This window comes from Panthera leo, chromosome D1 (genome assembly GCF_018350215.1).
Source record: "Panthera leo isolate Ple1 chromosome D1, P.leo_Ple1_pat1.1, whole genome shotgun sequence".
Taxonomy (NCBI): domain Eukaryota; kingdom Metazoa; phylum Chordata; class Mammalia; order Carnivora; family Felidae; genus Panthera; species Panthera leo.
In genome coordinates, this window is record NC_056688.1 from 42,793,703 (window position 1) to 42,811,676 (window position 17,974).

Consider the following 17,974-nt stretch of genomic DNA (forward strand, 5'->3'; position numbering starts at 1 on the left):
CAACTTTTTAAAAATAATAATCTAAAGAAGGGATATACGCTTTTTGTAATAAGAAAACTAACAAACACAATATGAAAATGTCTCAACTACATGCAATGACCAGCATTAATGACTTTGTGGGAATTCTATCACACTGATCTTCCTCAGAGAAAGATGTATAAGCACATATACAAACACAGAGGGGTTTTGTTTCTCTGAAATGGTTGCCCTTTTTATTCTAAGATAAATGTTTTATATAAAATTACCTGGAACTTGCATTTTTTACTTTCTGAAATATCCGTGAAAGTTTTGATATACAAAGAGCCAGGAAGTCAAGAATTCAGTATTTACAGTTACAGCAAAATATATAGTTAATGGTTGTTCTTGAACTCATCAGAGAACTGAGGTTTTAGGGCAAATTGCCATTCCAAAATCTGAAGAGACAGGCACGTCTGCAGAGATACAACAACTATGACCTGCTTTATCTGGAACAAAAGTTGCTGGAGCCATTAAATGATAAAATTTTTAAATGGTAATTTTGATTAAATGCCAGAGGCTGAGTGGACTAGCTTGAGAGCGAGAAGCTAACTTCTGGGGCCTCAGTCTTAAAGGTGCTCATAACAGTTGCATGGGCCTTCTCTCAGGAAACTTACCAGGTTCTCAGGGTGAGGTCTGAGGAAAATCCTCTCAGAAGCTTGCATTTACACTGAAAAGAGAGGAACATCAGAGAAAGAATAAATTAAGATAAAATAAATGTGTTATTTTTTCTATTTGTCAGTGATCTAAAAGATAACTATTTAAAGCAACAGATGTTAAACTATATTGAGTGATTATAGCAGATGGGTAAGTGAAATGAATGACAACAATATCACAAACATGGGAGGGAGGAATTTGGAATACTTTAAGTTACCTGCAATTCAGAAAAGCCAAATAGTATTATTTAAAGAGGGATTAGGTGAGTTTAAAATGTATACTGTAAACTTTGAGATGACCACTAAATTTTTTTAAAAGGATAAGTGATATGCTACAGAAGGAGGTAAAAAATGTAATTATATAAAATGTTCAATTAAAAACAGAGAAAACCAGACCAAGACTCCCTGATGAACACGGATGTAAAAATTCTCAACAACATACTAGCAAATCAAATCCAACAGTACATTAAAAGAATCATTCACCATGATCAAGTGGGATTTATTCTTGGGTTGCAAGGATGATTCAACACAGTAAAACCTTGGTCCATGAGCATAATTTGTTCCAGAAACATGCTTGTAATCCAAAGCACTTGTATATCAAAGTGAATTTCCCCGTAAGAACTAATGGAAACTCAGATGATTCATTCTACAACCCAAAAATATTCATATAAAATGATTACAATACTGTAATATAAAATGATAAAGAAAATATAAAATATAAAGAAAAATGATTACAATACTGTGATATAATACAAAATAATAAAATACAGAATATAAAGAAAAATAAATTAACTTGCATTTACCTTTGAACACCTTCGTGGCTGGTGTGAGGGAGACAACAGAGAGGAGGGTTATTGCACAGGATAACTTTCACTATCACTAACAGAATCACTGCTATATACTGGCTCAATAGAATCTTTTCCTTTTCATGCAACTTTAACAAGGAACCTATCCAATGACACTTTTGCCTCCTTTTGAAGATTTCACAGAAATGTGACATTGCATTGTCGTTAAACAGATTCATCATTCGCACTGCTACAGTCTTATTCAGGTGGTGTTTTTCTATAAAATTTTACACTGTTTCCCACATTTTACACATCTTCCTAATTTCATTTGAAGTGAAGGATTCCTCTGCCTTTTTCTCCCCCTCCTCTGCAAACAAGATGCAAATGTAGACTTCTCGTAAAATCTTGGACTTTTGGCCACTCTCATACCTCATTAATACCTCTCGATGATTTCCTTCTTAATTTCCACCACAATAATCTTCTTCTTCTTACTACCTTTCTTTTCAATGTTTTTCTGCATAGGGGCCATTGTATACACTCACAGATGTTGACTACAGCACAGTATTAATAAACTCTTGTCATATACTGTATTTAATGTAACTGGCAATAAGGCAGCAGTGGATGGTGTCTATATCTGCAGACAGTCTGACTTAGAATAAAGAAAAGCATTCCTAAGTTTTGGAAAAGCAAAGGACTGTCCACAGGTGCTTTGAAGTGACTAAAAATACACTGCCAGTTGCAGGCACCTTCCAATGTTCTGAAAAATCACTGATTTCTTCCAAACACCATGGTCTGAGACCGAGCATCTGAGTATGGGAGATGATCACCCACAATCCCACAGTGAGAGAGAAAGAAAGAGAGAGAGAAAAACCATTGGCTCAGTTGTGATCATGTAACGTTTGGCATCACATACTACTCATATTGCAAGACATTCGTTTATCAAGTTAAAATTTATTAGAAATGTTTGCTTATCTTGAAGAACACTCACAGAACAAGTTACTCACAATCCAAGGTTTTACCATACTCACCAATCAATGTGATACACCATATTAATTAATAAAAGAAAAGATAGGGGCGCCTGGGTGGCTCAGTCGGTTGAGTGTCCAACTTCGGCTCAGGTCATGACCTCGCAGTTCGTGAGTTTGAGCCCGTGTCGGACTCTGTGCTGACAGCTCAGAGTCTAGAACCTGCTTCCGATTCTGTGTCTCCCTTCTCTCACTGCCCCTCCTCCACTCTCTCTTTCTCTTTCAAAAATAAATAAACATTAAACTATTTTTTAAATTTTTTTAAAAATTTAAAAAAAGGAAAGAACCATATGATCTCATATGCATCTCAATAGATGCAGAAAAGCATTTGACAAAGTACAGCATCCATTCTTGATAAAAACCATCAGCAAAGTAGGGGCAAAGAAAACATACCTCAGCATCATAAAGGCCATATATGAAAAACCTACAGCTAATATCATCCTCAATGGGAAAGAACTGAGAGTATTTCCTCTATGGTAAGGAACAAGACAGTGATGTCCACTCTTACCATTGTTATTTAACATATTCTGGAAGTGCTACCTGCAGCAATCAGACAACAAAAAGAAATAAAATGCATCCAAATTGGCAAGGAACAATTCATACTTTGACTATTTGCAGAAGACATGATACTCTGTGCAGGAAACTCAAAAGACTCCACCAAAAACTTGCTAGAACTAATATTCAGAATTCAGAAAAGTTGCAGGATACAAAATTAACATATAGAAATCTGACGCAATTATGTACATCAATAATGAAGGAGCAGAAAGAGAAATCAAGAAATAAATCCATTTATAATTGCACCAAAAACAATAAGATACCTAGGAATAAACTTAACCAAAGAGGCGAAGATCTATACTCTGAAAAATGTAGAACACTTATGAAAGAAATTGAAGAGGACACAAAGAAATGGAAAAATATTCCATGCTCATGGATTGGAAGAACACATTATTAAAACGTTTATACTACCTAAAACAATCTACACATTCAATGCAATCTCTGTGAAAATACTACCAGCGTTTTTCACAGAGCTAGAACAAACAATCCTAAAATTTGCATGGAACCACATAATACCCCCCCAAAAACCAAAGCAATCTTGAAAAAGAAAAGCAGGGCTGGAGGCATCACAATTCTGGACTTCAAGTTATTAAAAAGCTGTAGTGATCAAGACAGTATGGTACTGGCACAAAAACACATAGATCAGTGGAGCAGAGTAGAAAATCCAAAAATAGACCCATAACTATATGGTCAACTGATATTTGATGAAACAGGAAGGAATATCCAATGGAAACAAGACAGTCTCTTTAACAAGTGGTGTTGGAAAAGCTGGACAGCAACATGCAAAAGAATGAAACTGAATCACTTTCTTAACACCATACACAAAAATAAATTCAAAATGGATGGAAGCCTAAATGTGAAACAGGAAACCATTAAAATCTAGAGGAGAACACAGGCAGTAATCTCTTTCACATCAGCTGTAGCAACTTCTTACTAGATATGTCTCTTGAGGCAAGAGAAAGAAAAGCAAAAATGAACTATTGGGACCTCATCAAAATAACAAGCCTCTGCACAGCAAAGGAAATAATCAATAAAACTAAAAGACAACCAATGGAATAAGAGAAGATATTTGCAAATGATATCTAATAAAGAGTTAGTATCCAAAATCTACAAAGAACTTATCAAACTCAACACCCAAAAAACAATCCTGTGAAGAAATGGACAGAAGATATGAACAGACATACAGCTGGCTAACAGACACATGAAAAGATGTTCAACATCACTCATCATCAGGGAAATACAAATCAAAACTATGATGAGATATTACCTCACACCTGTCAGAATGGCTAAAATTAACAACTCAGGAAACAACAGATGTCAGCAAGGATGTGGAAAAAGAGGAACCCTCTTACACTGTTGGTGAGAATGCATATATATGTGTATGTATATGTATATATATGTGTATATATGTATATATATGTAGATACATATATATACATATATACACATATATATACACATACATATACATACATACATATATATACATATATGTGTGTATGTATATATGTATACATATACATACATATATACACATGTATATACACATATATACACATACATATACATACATACATGTATATATGTATATACACATACATATACATACATACATGTATATATACACATACATATACATACATGCATATACATACACACACACAGGAATATTACTCAGCCATAAAAAGAATGAACTCTTGCCATTTGCAATGATGTGCATGGAACTAGAGCATATTATCCAAGGCAAAACAAGTCAGTCAGAGAAAGACAAATATATGATTTCACTCATATGTGGAATTTATGAAACAAAATGGATAAACATGGGGGGGAAGAGAGAGGCAAACCATCAAACAGATTCTTCACTAAAGAAAACAAACTGAGAATTGATGGAGGGATGTGGGTGGGGGTGGGCTAAATAGGTGATGGATATTAAGGAGGATACTTGTGATGAGCATTGGGTGTTGTATGTAAGTGAAGACTCACTAAATCCTATGTCTGAATTTCATATTACATTGTATGTTAACTTACTGGTATTTAAATAAAAACTTGAAAGAAATAAAAACACCAAAAAAAATAGGAAAAGGGGAAGATTATTATATAAATAATCACTTCATATGTTAATGGCTGAAATAAATTAATTACAAGGCAAAGACTATTAGAATGGAAAAAAGTAAGACTCACTGAATTTTATCTACAAGAAACCCATTTTAAATGTAAAGACTCAGGTTAAAAGTAAAAAGATGGAAAAAGATATACCATGCTACCACTAACCAGAACAAAGCTAGAGTAGCTATATTAATTTCAGTTAAAAAAGAATTCAGAACAAGGACCACTCTCACAGATAAAGAGCTCATTCTCTAAGAAGATATAATCTCAAACATGCATCCACTGACAGCAGAGCATAAAAATATATGAGGCAAAAACAGATTGAACTAAAATGAGAAACAGAGAAATCTAGTATTAGAGTTGGAGACTTTAATACACATCCCTCTTTCAGTAACTGATGAATTAAGCAGGCAGAAAATCATTAAAGATGTAAATGACATAACAGAACTACCATTATCAACTTGATTTAATTGACATTTATAAAATACTCCATTCAACAACAGCAGAACATAAATTTGTTTCAAGCTTTCATGGAACATTCAACCAACATAGGTCACATTCTTGGCCATACTTTAATACACCTTAACAAACTAAAAAATATATTTTTTTGGTGTTTATTTATTTTTGAGAGACAGAGACAGATAATGAGCAGGGGAGGAGCAGAGAAAGGGAGACACAGAATCTGAAGATTCACATTTATTTCTCTGAGCTGTCAGCAAAGAGCCTGAAGTGGGCCTTAAATTCACAAACCGTGAGATCATGACCTGAGCTGAAATCAGACGTTTAACTGACTGAGCCATCCAGGTGCCCCACACCTTAACAAATTTTTAAAATTGAAATTGTATAAATTACGTTCTTAGGCCACAATGGAATTAAACTAGAAATCAGTAATAGTAGCTGAATAACCCCGAAATATTTGAAAATTAAACAGGAATCTTCTAAATAATCAAATGGCCTCAAGTTGGCCTGGCAGCACTCATCTCCCCAACTCTTGATATGGGGATATAAATCTGAATACTTTCTGTCAGCTGAGGGCAACAGAGGCCATCACCCTTCCTCTAGAATGACATTTTCCCATCTTTCAGGACCAGTGGACCCATGTTCAACTGCTGTTCAGAGGGAAGCTTCTTCACGTTAGCCCTCAGAGTGCTAGTTTGAATATTTGCCACTAGCACTTAGATCTGCAAGTGTGGGGCTCAACCCAGGTCCATGCCATAGGCTTCAAGGTTCATCCTAGAAGCATTCTTGCTTGTGGGGAATAGTGTTCAGGGCTTGAGATTTAGGAAAGACTCTTCCCACACCCATCCCTCCTGCTTGTCATCAACCACCAGCAAAGGCCAAATGCTGCAATGCCATCTATATTCAGGGCTAGCTGATTTGGCAGATGAGACGTTAAACACTCTTCAGTGGATTCTGGCTTTCACGGCCACCATCCTGCTGATGTCATTGTTTTCTTTGTAAAAAAATTCATCACGTTACAGTCTTTTCAGGATTTTTCATATCTCTCTCCATAGATTTTGAGAAAATTCCACCAAATAAATATAGGGAAATTCTGTCTGTGTAATTTATTCAACCATTCCTTTATTGATGTTGATTAATTTTGTTTCCAGTCTTTTGTCCCCAAGAACAATGATTCTAGAAAAATCCACGGAAACACTCTTATACGTTATGTTTTTATTTTTAGTAGATAGATTCCTAGGAAGGGGGTTGCTTTGTAGAAAAATGTAATTTAAAAAAATATATATATGGTACCAGATTGTTTCTCAGTAAGGCAATAAAATGAGAAAAGTCTTTCACCAGTGATAAATGATAGAATTGCTCCACATGCTTTTGCTAGCCATTGGTTTTAGAGTACATTTTAATTCTGGCAGCTTGGTAGAATAAAGTACTATTTCATTTTTGACCTGACATTTATTTCTCTGATATTGAACTTGAGAATCTTTTCCAGTTCTTGCTAGCCAAATAAAATTACTCATTTGTTAGCTGGCCATTTCATTCTTTGCCCATATTTTTCTATTAAAAAATTGTTTCTTTATAATAGAATTTATTTCAGGATTCTCTGGATTATTCTCCTTTTGTCTGATCTATTTTCTCTTTCCATGGCAATATCATATGCACTTATTACTGTAGCTTTATAACTAATTCTGACCATTCTTTTTTAGTTTCATACTTTCCTTAAATTCTCTGATATTTGGTATTACATATAAACTTCAAGTTAAGTTACCAGTTTTTTTTCAAAACTCACATCAGGATTCAAATTGTTGTTGCATTAAATTTCTAATAACTTGGAGAATTGTCATTTTTTTGTGATGTTAAATTTTTTCATTCAAGAATATCCTATTTTTCACATAATTTGTTTGCTGTTGTTTTTGTAATTTTCTTAATTTCCTTCCCCATATTCTTTATTAAATACTTTATAGATTTCTGTTTATATTATGACTGGGATTTTTCCTAACTCCTCAGGTTATTTATAGCAAGAATGGTTACTATTTGTCTGTTTACTTTGTTATACAATAACTTTCCCAATTTTCTTTTTCTGTTGAATAATATTTTTTCTACAATATTTTAGGTTTGCCAGCTATGCAATCAACTCACCAACAAAAACCAAATAATTTTTGTTCTTCCAAAATTTATAAATATTATTTGATTTTTTTCTCTCAGTATGTATTTTACATCCTTCAGTATAATAGTGAGTAATCACAGTGCTAGCAGGTATCCCTTTCTAATTACAATTCTAATTGTAATTAAAGTATTTATTAACATTTCACAAATTATATTTATATTTATATTTATATTTGCTTTGGATTATGATAATATTTATCATATTTATGTAATTTCCTTATATTCCTGTTTATTGGGGTTCTAATTAGGCAAGTCTTCTGAATTTCTTTTTAAAGTATATTTTCAGTATTTTAATGATGTAAATGTATACATTTTTCTCTAGTTTTTTGAGGAAATGAGTTATGCTAGTATAATCCTTGGGAACAATGATAGCTTTATTTGGCAATGTGTTTGAGTATTTTTTTTAGAAAATTTGTTCTGTAGCAATACAGGAGATTTTACCCTCTTTATAGGTTTTAATATTAAAGTTATGATGGCTTCATAAAATTGGGAAGTTGTACATTCCCTCTGAACTTCAGTAACCTAGAACTCATCATTTATTTATTAGTTACATAGCTTCCCTTTTTAATGATATTTCCTTAATCACCATTTCAATGCTTTTCTTTTTATTTTCCTTTTTTGACAGTTGGCCTATTAAATTTTCTTCTCTTGAATTGATTTTATTAATTTATATTTTGCTAGAACACAACCCATTTCCTCTAGGTTTTCAAATTTATCCATAGTTTCATATAATATTCTCTAATGACTCTTTTCATTACTTCTGTATTTATTGATATTTATATTCTGAGAATATATTGAAACATTATAATTAATAAATATCAATATAAGCCTCTCTGAACTGCTTGCAGACTGGAAAGCACAAATTTGTTCAAGTGTTACTATTTCAGAATTTTTAGGGAAAGTAATATTTGGCCTTGGTTGCTAATTTTGGGTGGAAAAATATATTTGGAATCCTTGAATTAGAAAATATACAACCACAGAAAGCCATTAAGCCATTAATGATTTAACAGGAATTTTTGGGGTATGATTTTGCTTTTATTTAATAATCACACTGGCAGGGCAACAATATCCTTATCACAGAAATGGAGAAACATTGCCAGGAAAAGAGCAGATGGCAAAGAAGATCAAGGTCATAAAATACATAGAAAATACAAGATATTGCAAAAAGCTTTTTTCATGTTTCAGTAACATAGGAAGCATCACTAGCAACATCATTATGACAAAGGACAGAAAGACACACTGAAAAATTAATAATAGTGTGCTAATGAAACAATTAAACTCTAAAATTTGACTGGTCATATAGTTACAGTATGATTTTTTGACAGATAACTGAGTCACTTTCTTATTTTATATCTTAACTAAGTTTATTACAAAGAAAAGCAAAAATACCTTATGTTATTTTATAAGACCCGGCCCACTCATATAACATCAATATTTATATTTATCTTGATAAGATTAATAAAGTCAAATTCCAAATGACCATTCTGACCAAGTCATGAAAACTGAATTTGTTTTAGATTATTAATTACTACCACGGTTGAATGTAACTAATGGGTCATTAAAAAAACTGGAAAGTGCTTAGACAGGGAGAGTTAGACTGTCTTTCCAAACTCAGGTTCATTTTCTGGATCAATAACAACAACAAACACATGTAGTACATACTATGTGCCATATTCTACTATATGTGATTTACATATATAATGTTAGACCAATGTAATAAGACAGACTCTAAGATCATGCTGTTTTATACTTAAGGAAGTTGAAATGCACAGAAAACAATTATTTCTAAGGTCACATGGCTTATAAGCAGTAGAGCAGAGGTTTGAACACATGGCTCTTTCCAGATTCAATGTTCAAAACTACCATTGTTTATTTTTTTTTAAGATTTTCATTTTAATTCCAGTATAGTTAACAGAGAGTGTTATATTACTTCCAGGTGTACAATATAGGAATTCAATAACTCTATACACCATTAGTCAGTGCTCATCATAAGTGTACTCTTAATCTCTATCATCGATTGCACCCATCCCCCACCCACCTCTGATATGCTCTCTTTATTTTAAATGAGTCTCCTCAACTAAGATTATTTTTTCCCAACAAGAATGTTTTTTACCTGGAGTATACTTCAGAATACATGGGTCCAAAAGATATATGTATGAAACATACCATCCAAGAAAAATAGAATACACATTTTCTTCAAGCACACACGGAAGAACCCCTGATTAAATCACATACAAAGAGACATAGCAAATATTACAAATTTACGAAGACTGAAATCACACCAGGTATATTTTCCAACCACAATGGTAAAAAACTAAATATCAACAATAAAGCTGGAAACTCTACAATGTAAATATTAAATATTTAATATGCAAATATTAACACACTACTGCACCAGCAATGGGCCAAATAAGAAATCAACTGGCGGCTGCCTGGGTGGCTCAGTGGGTTAAGTGTCTGACTTCAGCTTAGGTCATGATCTCACAATTTGTGGGTTTGAGTCCCCCATCAGGCTCTCTGCTTTCATCACAGAGTCCACTTCAGATCCTCTGTCCCCCTCTCTCTCTCTCTGCCCATCCTCTGTTCTCTCTTTCTCTCTCTCTCAAATCAATAAAAACTTTTAAAAAAGAAATCAAAAGGCAAATAAAAATATGTCTCAAAATGAAAAAGGAAACACAATATCCAGAAACCTCTGGGATGCAGCAAAAGCAGATGTTAGAGTGAAATATCTGCCATGATGCTTTGTATTAAGAAAAAAACTTCAAATAAATGACCTAACATTATAGCACAAGGAACTAGAAAAATAAGAAACTTCACTGAAATTTAGTAGATAAAGGAAATAATAAAGAAAAAATCAGAAATAGAGACCAGAATAAACAAAAACATAACCTAAGGAATCTTAAGCATTTATAAAAAAGATATACAACTGCATGAAATGAAAAGTAAATATGTTTCATATTAAGATGTGAGCAAATTTTCTTTCTAAATTTAGCAGGAAAATGTTTTCCTATGGCTTGAGTGAGAAGAACTCATCATTGCATTGGAAAAAAGCCTAATAAATAACCCTCTTATCTTCTACCTGATCTCTGAACCAATACAAATATAAGACAAAAGAGCCAGAAAATGGAGTTCAAATTACCACTTTTATGACTGAGACTGGAAAGTCTGACTAATATATGCTGGCAAGCAGGCTTTCTAATAACAAATCCCAAAGGTAGACAAACTTTGCTACCAAGACATGGAAGCGTTGGAACAAGGAAAGTCACTCCCACCACCCCTTCTCCCCAGAGCAAAGAGCCTGCCCAAGAAATAGGACAGAAAACATACTTTCTAGTGCTTTCTAGCGCTAACTGAATCCAGGAGCTATAGCAAAGACTGGTTGAGCAATACATACCTAGTTACTTCTCCAAAACTCACCAGTAATGCTAAGTCACTCCTCTTCACAAAGAGTGGAAAAGTTGAAAAAAGAAGCTAGGAGGATCAGGCTCATGGCGTTTCCTCCAACGGTAGAGAAACATTTAGAAAAGGGAAGAGATATTTCCACCTTATACCTTAGAATTACCACCTCTCATTCATTTATTGATCCACTCATGCAACCATTAAACATTTATTACACTCTACTAATATCTAGGTTGTTAAAAATATCAGTCTAATAAGCCCCTGTAGGGGTGCCTGGGTGGCTCATTCGGTTGAGCGCTGACTCATGATCTCACAGTCCATAAGTTTGAGCCCCGCGTCGGGCTCTATGATGACAGTTCAGAGCCTAGAGCCTGCTTTGGATCCTGTGTCTCCCTCTCTCTCTGCCCCTCCCCCACTCGTGCTGTCTCTCTGTTTCTCTCTCTCTCTCTCTCTCAAAAATAAAACAAACATTAAAAAAAAAAACTTTTAAAAGCCCTTGTAGGTCACTCCCCAAAACACTATTAAATACAATTTTCAAAATGACTAAAATCTGAAGATAATTTGTTGTACTTCCTAGATGCCAGCTCCCTTTCTCCCTAGAATGATTAATAGAATGGGAAGAAAAGGCCTGTGTTGCATATAGCTATTTCTCTGGTATTGAAGTAAACATTGATATTTCTAGCATGCCCTGGAAAGAGTTCTGTGAGTATTGGGGATAGCAAATGGGCCTTACTTATAACACCAGTTTTGGCACAGATATCACAGGTAGTAGATACCTATACAATACTGATATCTAGACTTTTCTGTAGTATTTGCCCTGGCATTCCTAACTCCACCAAACACAGTAGTGCCATCTTCAGAAATATATAAATAACATCCTTCTATATTCAGCATAAACTACGTAGCCTGACTTGTAAAGCACTTTATAACCTGGATCTTGTCCATATCGCAGAGTTTTCTCCCACTACTTCTCTCTTAGTACTCACCAGTAGTGATCTACTAAACTACTTTCCATTTATTAAACTTCCCAGCCTCTCTCTTTCACCAGTGGACCTGTCTACACATTGATGTCCCTCTGGAACACTTTTTCACCCACACTCACCCTTTTTGTATATTTCATGTTTCAGTTCTTCAAGAGGCAGTGAATGAACCAAGGGTGATATTCAAAACATTTAACAAGTGTGGCTTGGGCACTGGTGAGCATTCAGAATGGACATAGGCTGTAATGCTGGAAAAGAATCATGGAAGGCTGACAGTGTTCAGAGATTAACCCTTACTGGCAGGTTCATGAAAAAGTGTAGAGGGGAGATCTTTTAGAGAGAAGCCTGAATGGCCACAGTGTCAGGAAAAACAATTGGGAGCACAGGGAGAGGCTATTTACTAAACTGTTCAGAAGTTATCTCACTCTTTTATTAAGTGGTCAGGCCCTTCTGTTGTAAACTAGCTTAACATCTGCCTTTTATAATTCCATGAGGTTAGGTATCCCTTATGTTCTCCCACGGTGTTTATCACCTCACACCTCTTGTCACACCATATTATAATTTCCAATTCACTTGTCTGCCTCTCTCGCTAAATTAAAAGCCCTTTAAAGTCAAGGACCTTGTCTTGTTTATCATGGTGCCATCATCACCCAACATAGGGACCAAAACATGGCAGACAAGTGTCATAAATATTTGTGAAAGGGAAGGGAGAATAAAAGGAAGATAGAAGGAAGGAAGACAAGATTTTTAGTAGATCAGATACACAAGTCCTATTATTATTGTCTAATGTATAGAATTACAAACAAGTGTTAAGCATTTGACTTCAGCTCAGGTCGTGATCTCACAGTCCATGAGTTTGAGCCCCATGTTGGGTTCTGGGCTGACAGCGTGGATCCTGGAGTCTGCTTTGGATTCTCTCTCTCTCTCTCTCTCTCTCTCCCCCTCTCTCTCTGCCCCTCCCTGGCTCCTTCTGTCTGTCTTTCTCTCTCCTTCTCTCTGTCTCTCTCAAAAATAAATAAACATTTAAAAAAAAGAATAGAAAGACATAAAGATCATTTGATCCAACCTCCTCCTTTTATAAAGACAGAGAACTAAAAAGGAGTTAGTATCTGCTCAGCATCAGGTAGCTAGGGAAAGTATTCACATGCCCATGTCCACGTTTAGTGCTCTTATCTTTTTACTTCTCTGAACCTTCTGAAAACTAAGATTGAACCATACTGACAAAGTATTCCCCATTACTGTTCTTTGGAATTGAAATTTATTTAAGATATTCCATAGCTACTGCAAAGACCTTCAGTGTATTTCAGGAAGGCTATTATCTTTCTGTGGTGCTGTTTGATATTCATATAAAACAAAAATGCCCATATGCGTGTTAATGTATTTGTCAGAATTAGACTCTGAAATTCTATGAATTCAGGTTTGAAGGTGAAAATTCATGCCTTTATTTTATTCAGCATGTTCCATGATCACAACACATGCCTCACACTCCAGAAATAATGCTCATACCTCACAAACTACCTAGCTCAGGTGAAACACCTGTGTTCTTGAAACCAAAGTTCTCATGATATTCAATTAAAAAGAGAACATACAAACTCTTATGTGGCTCCATGCTGCACACTCCCACATTCCTGGGAGAGAAGGTAAGTAAACCTTCCTTGAAATACTTACTGAATATAAGTGAGCAATAAATTAGGTTCTTAAGCTCCCAACCCACCTAAATAGTTTATTTGTACTAGCAAAGTATAAAGTGAGACACATGGTCCACTGTCAGGGAGTTGTAGTAGACAGTAAAGTAGCATATGTTTTGAATCAGTTCCTCTTGCTGGTTTCAATAAAGCAGAAACAAGGCTTTTTACCTATTCAATCATACAAGCCACAGTTGTTTTACAACAACATTTCTCAGAATGTGTCCACTGCCATACCAGCAAACACTAGTAAAAAAAGAATTCTCAGAGCACAGAGGATTATTAGGGCAGCAAAACCATTCTATATGATGCTATAATGGTGAATACATGTTGTTATACATTTGCTAAAATCCATGTACAATACCATCTGTGAACACTAATGTAAACTATGGACTATGGGTGATGATGATGTGTCAATATAGATTCCTGATTGTAACAAATGTACCACTCTGGTGGGGATGTTGATAGTGGAGAAGCTATATGCATATGGGGACAGGCAGTCTGTGAGGGCTCTCTATACTTTTCTGCTCAACTGTGCTGTAAACCTAAAACTACTTTGAAAAACAGTCTATTGAAAAGAAGAGAGAATACTCTCTTGTCTCGTGTCTCTCTGACTCTGTCTCATGTGCAAACCATACACATACAGAGAAGGACATGGTTCAAGAAAGTTGGAAATTGCTGTATGTTGCGTCTGTCTCTTAAAGATGGTTGAGTATAGGAGGAGGTGTTAAGATGGCAGAGCAGCATGGAGACCCTGAGCTTGTTTCATCCCTGAGATGCAGCCAGATCAGCCCCAAACTGTTTTGAATATGTAGGAAATTGATTTGAGGATTAGCACAACAATCTGCATAACTTGACCCACAGAACTCAGGAGGAACATAGTGTGGAGAAGTGAACTGGGAGAGAAAACCCACAGAGGATAGGGAGCTGTTTTTGCAAAGAGAGGGCAGGAAAAGGGAAAGGGGCAGAGTGTGGTGCCCCAGGATGGTGCAAGAAAAACACTCCCCCAGAAGTAGCTGGAGAGAAATAGAGAGAAAGAGTGAAAACACTCTCAGGGGACTGAACAAGAAATCTGTTCTCCAAAACCATTGATGGGAAGAAAGGAGAGGGTTTCAATACCACCAGGATTCTATAAACAGGGGAGCACAAAGTCTAAAGTCTCAGAGATCAGTGCCTGGCAGTTCTCTGGTGAGGAAGTAGGGGGAATCCCAAGGAGCAGGCAGCAGGGTCTGAGGAGTCCAACTGCCACATGGAGAGAAGTGGTTCCCCTGCTTGGAGTGCATTTGGTAGAGGCCATATGGCCTTCTGGCAGACAAAGGTCCCAGCAGACCACAGAGAGCAGCTACATTTGCTGATATTGAGACAAAGACACCAGAGTGTGGCAAAACCTTCTGCAGGTTGTGTGCTGTGGTTTGCCATAATCTCTGAACCTCTGCCATTGTGTGATCAAACATTTTCTGAGGTAAGCCGGCACCTGGCCATTGCTCAATGAGACCCTCCCCCAGAGAGTTGGCACAGGTCCAAGCTGCAGGGTCTCTGAAGTATGGGGTTTTGAAACACAACCACATCTGAAATAAAACTATAGGGGGAGGTGAGGCCTGGCAGGCAGACAGATTAGACATGGACAGGGTAGAGGTGGAGAGTGGACAGAGGCCAGAGACAAAGAAGGGGTACTTGATCATGGGTCAGTGACAGCACAAAGTTCCTGTGTCAGAGACTAGGAAGCTGGATGAAGCCATTTTCACCTCTCCTGCACACAGGTATGTGCAGATATGCGTGTGCGCTACGCTGATCCACCCCAGTAAGCAAAGCAGTGCCACCTAGTGGAGAACGGAGCTGTTACACCAAGCACACCCAACTGTGCCCTCCAAGCACATCCCTTAGAAGACCAAAACAAGTCACTCAACCTGTGTACTGACTATAGAGGGCTTCATAGTATCAGTTCTAGGGGAAACTGGATGTAACTTCATTCAGGTTTCATTTTCTTTGCTTCTGTTTCTTACTTAAATTATTATTTTTTCTTTCTTTCCTTTCTTCCTCATTCTCAGATACAGAGAGAGAAAGTTTATTTTTCTTCTCTTTTTTATGTTATTTTTATTTTAATTTCTTATTCAATTTCATTTTATATGATTTTATTGTATTTTTTTTAATTTTTAATTTTTTTCATACTTTATTTGTTTTTTTTTCCTTTTTTCTCTATTCTATCAAGCTCCTTTCAACAAGCAGACCAAAATACACCTAGAACATAGCTTGCTGTATTGGATTTTATGTTTTGGTTTCCATTTTTGAATTTTTATTTTTTATTTTATCTCCAAAATGACAAAATGAAGGAATTCACCCCAAAAGAAAGAACAGGAAGAAATGACAGCCAGGGGCCTAATCAACACATATATAAGTAAGATGTCTGAACTAGAATTTAGAAACACAATAATAAGAATACTGGCTGGGGTTGAAAAAAGCATAGATCCCTTCCTGCGGAGATAGAAGAAGTAAAATCTAGTCAGGATAAAATTAAAAATGCTATAACTGAGATGCAGTCTCGAATAGCTGCCAGGATGGCAAGGATGGATGAATGAAATATGTGAATCAGCAATATAGAAGATAAAATTATGGAGAATAACGAAGCAGAGAAAAAGAGGGAAACAAAGGCAAAAGAGCATGATACAAGACTCAGAGAACTCAGTGATTTATTAAAAAGGAATAACATCTAAATCATAGGCGTCCCCAAAGATGAAGAGAGAGAAAAAGTGGCAGAAAGTTTATGTGAACAAATTATAGTGGAAAACTCTCCTAATCTGGGGAAAGACACAAACATCAAAATCCAGAAACACAGAGAACTCCCATAAGAATCAACGAAAACTGACCATCACCAAAGCATATCATAGTCAAATTCACAAGATACAAAGACAAAGAAATAATGATGAAAGCAGCAAGGGGAAAAAAGTCCTTAAACTATGAGGGAAGACAATCAGGTTGTCAGCATACCTATCCACAGAAACTCGGCAAACCAGAAAGGAGTGGCAGGATATATTCAATGTGCTGAATCAGAAAAAATATGCAGGAAAGAATTCTTTATCTAGCAAGGCTGTCATTCACAATACAAGACAAAGAGTTTCCTAGACAAAAACTAAAGGAGTTTGCAACCACTAAAACAGCCCTGCAAGAAATTTTAAGGGGGAACGTTGAATGGAGAAAAGACAAAACAAAACAAAAAAGACAAAAAGCAAAAAAGAGTAGAAAGGACCAGAGAACATCACCAGAAACACTGACTCTACAGGCAACACAATGTCACTAACTTCATATCTTTCAGTACTCACTCTAAATGTCAGTGGACTAAATGCTCCAATAAAAAGAACATGAGACATCAGAATGGATAAGAAAACAAGACCCATATATATGCTGCTTACAAAAGACTCATTTTAGACCTAAAGACACCTTCACGTTGAAAGTAAGGGGAAGGAAAACCATGCTAATGGTCATCAAAAGAAAGCTGGAGTAGCCATACTTATATCAGACAATCTACATTTTAAAATAAAGTCTGTAACAAGAGATGAAGAAAGGCATTATTATAATTATGGGGCCTATCCACCAAGAAGTTCTAACAATTGTAAACATTTATGCCCCAAGTGTGAAGCACCCAAATATATAAAGCAATTAATTCACAAACATACAGAAGCTCACTGCTAATAATACCATAATAGTAGGAGGCTTCAACACCCCAACACCCCACTTACAGCAATGGGCAGATCGTCTAAACAGAAAATCAACAAGGAAACAATGGCTTTGAATGACCAGATGGACTTAACAAATATTTTCAGAACATTTCATCCTAAAACAGCACAATACACACTTTTCTCGAGTGCACATGGAACATTTTCCAGAAATGACCACAAACTGGGTCACAAAGCAGCCCTCAACAAATACAGAAAGATCAAGTTCACACCTTGCATATTTTCAGAACACAACACTATGAAACTAGAAATCAACCACAAGAAAATTTGGAAAGACCATGAATACTTGGATTTTAAAGAACATCCTAGTAAAGAATGAGTTAACCAAGAAATTAAAGAGGAATTTTAAAAGCATATGGGAGCCAATGAAAATACAAACATAACAGTCCAAAACCTCTGGGATTTAGCAAAGGCT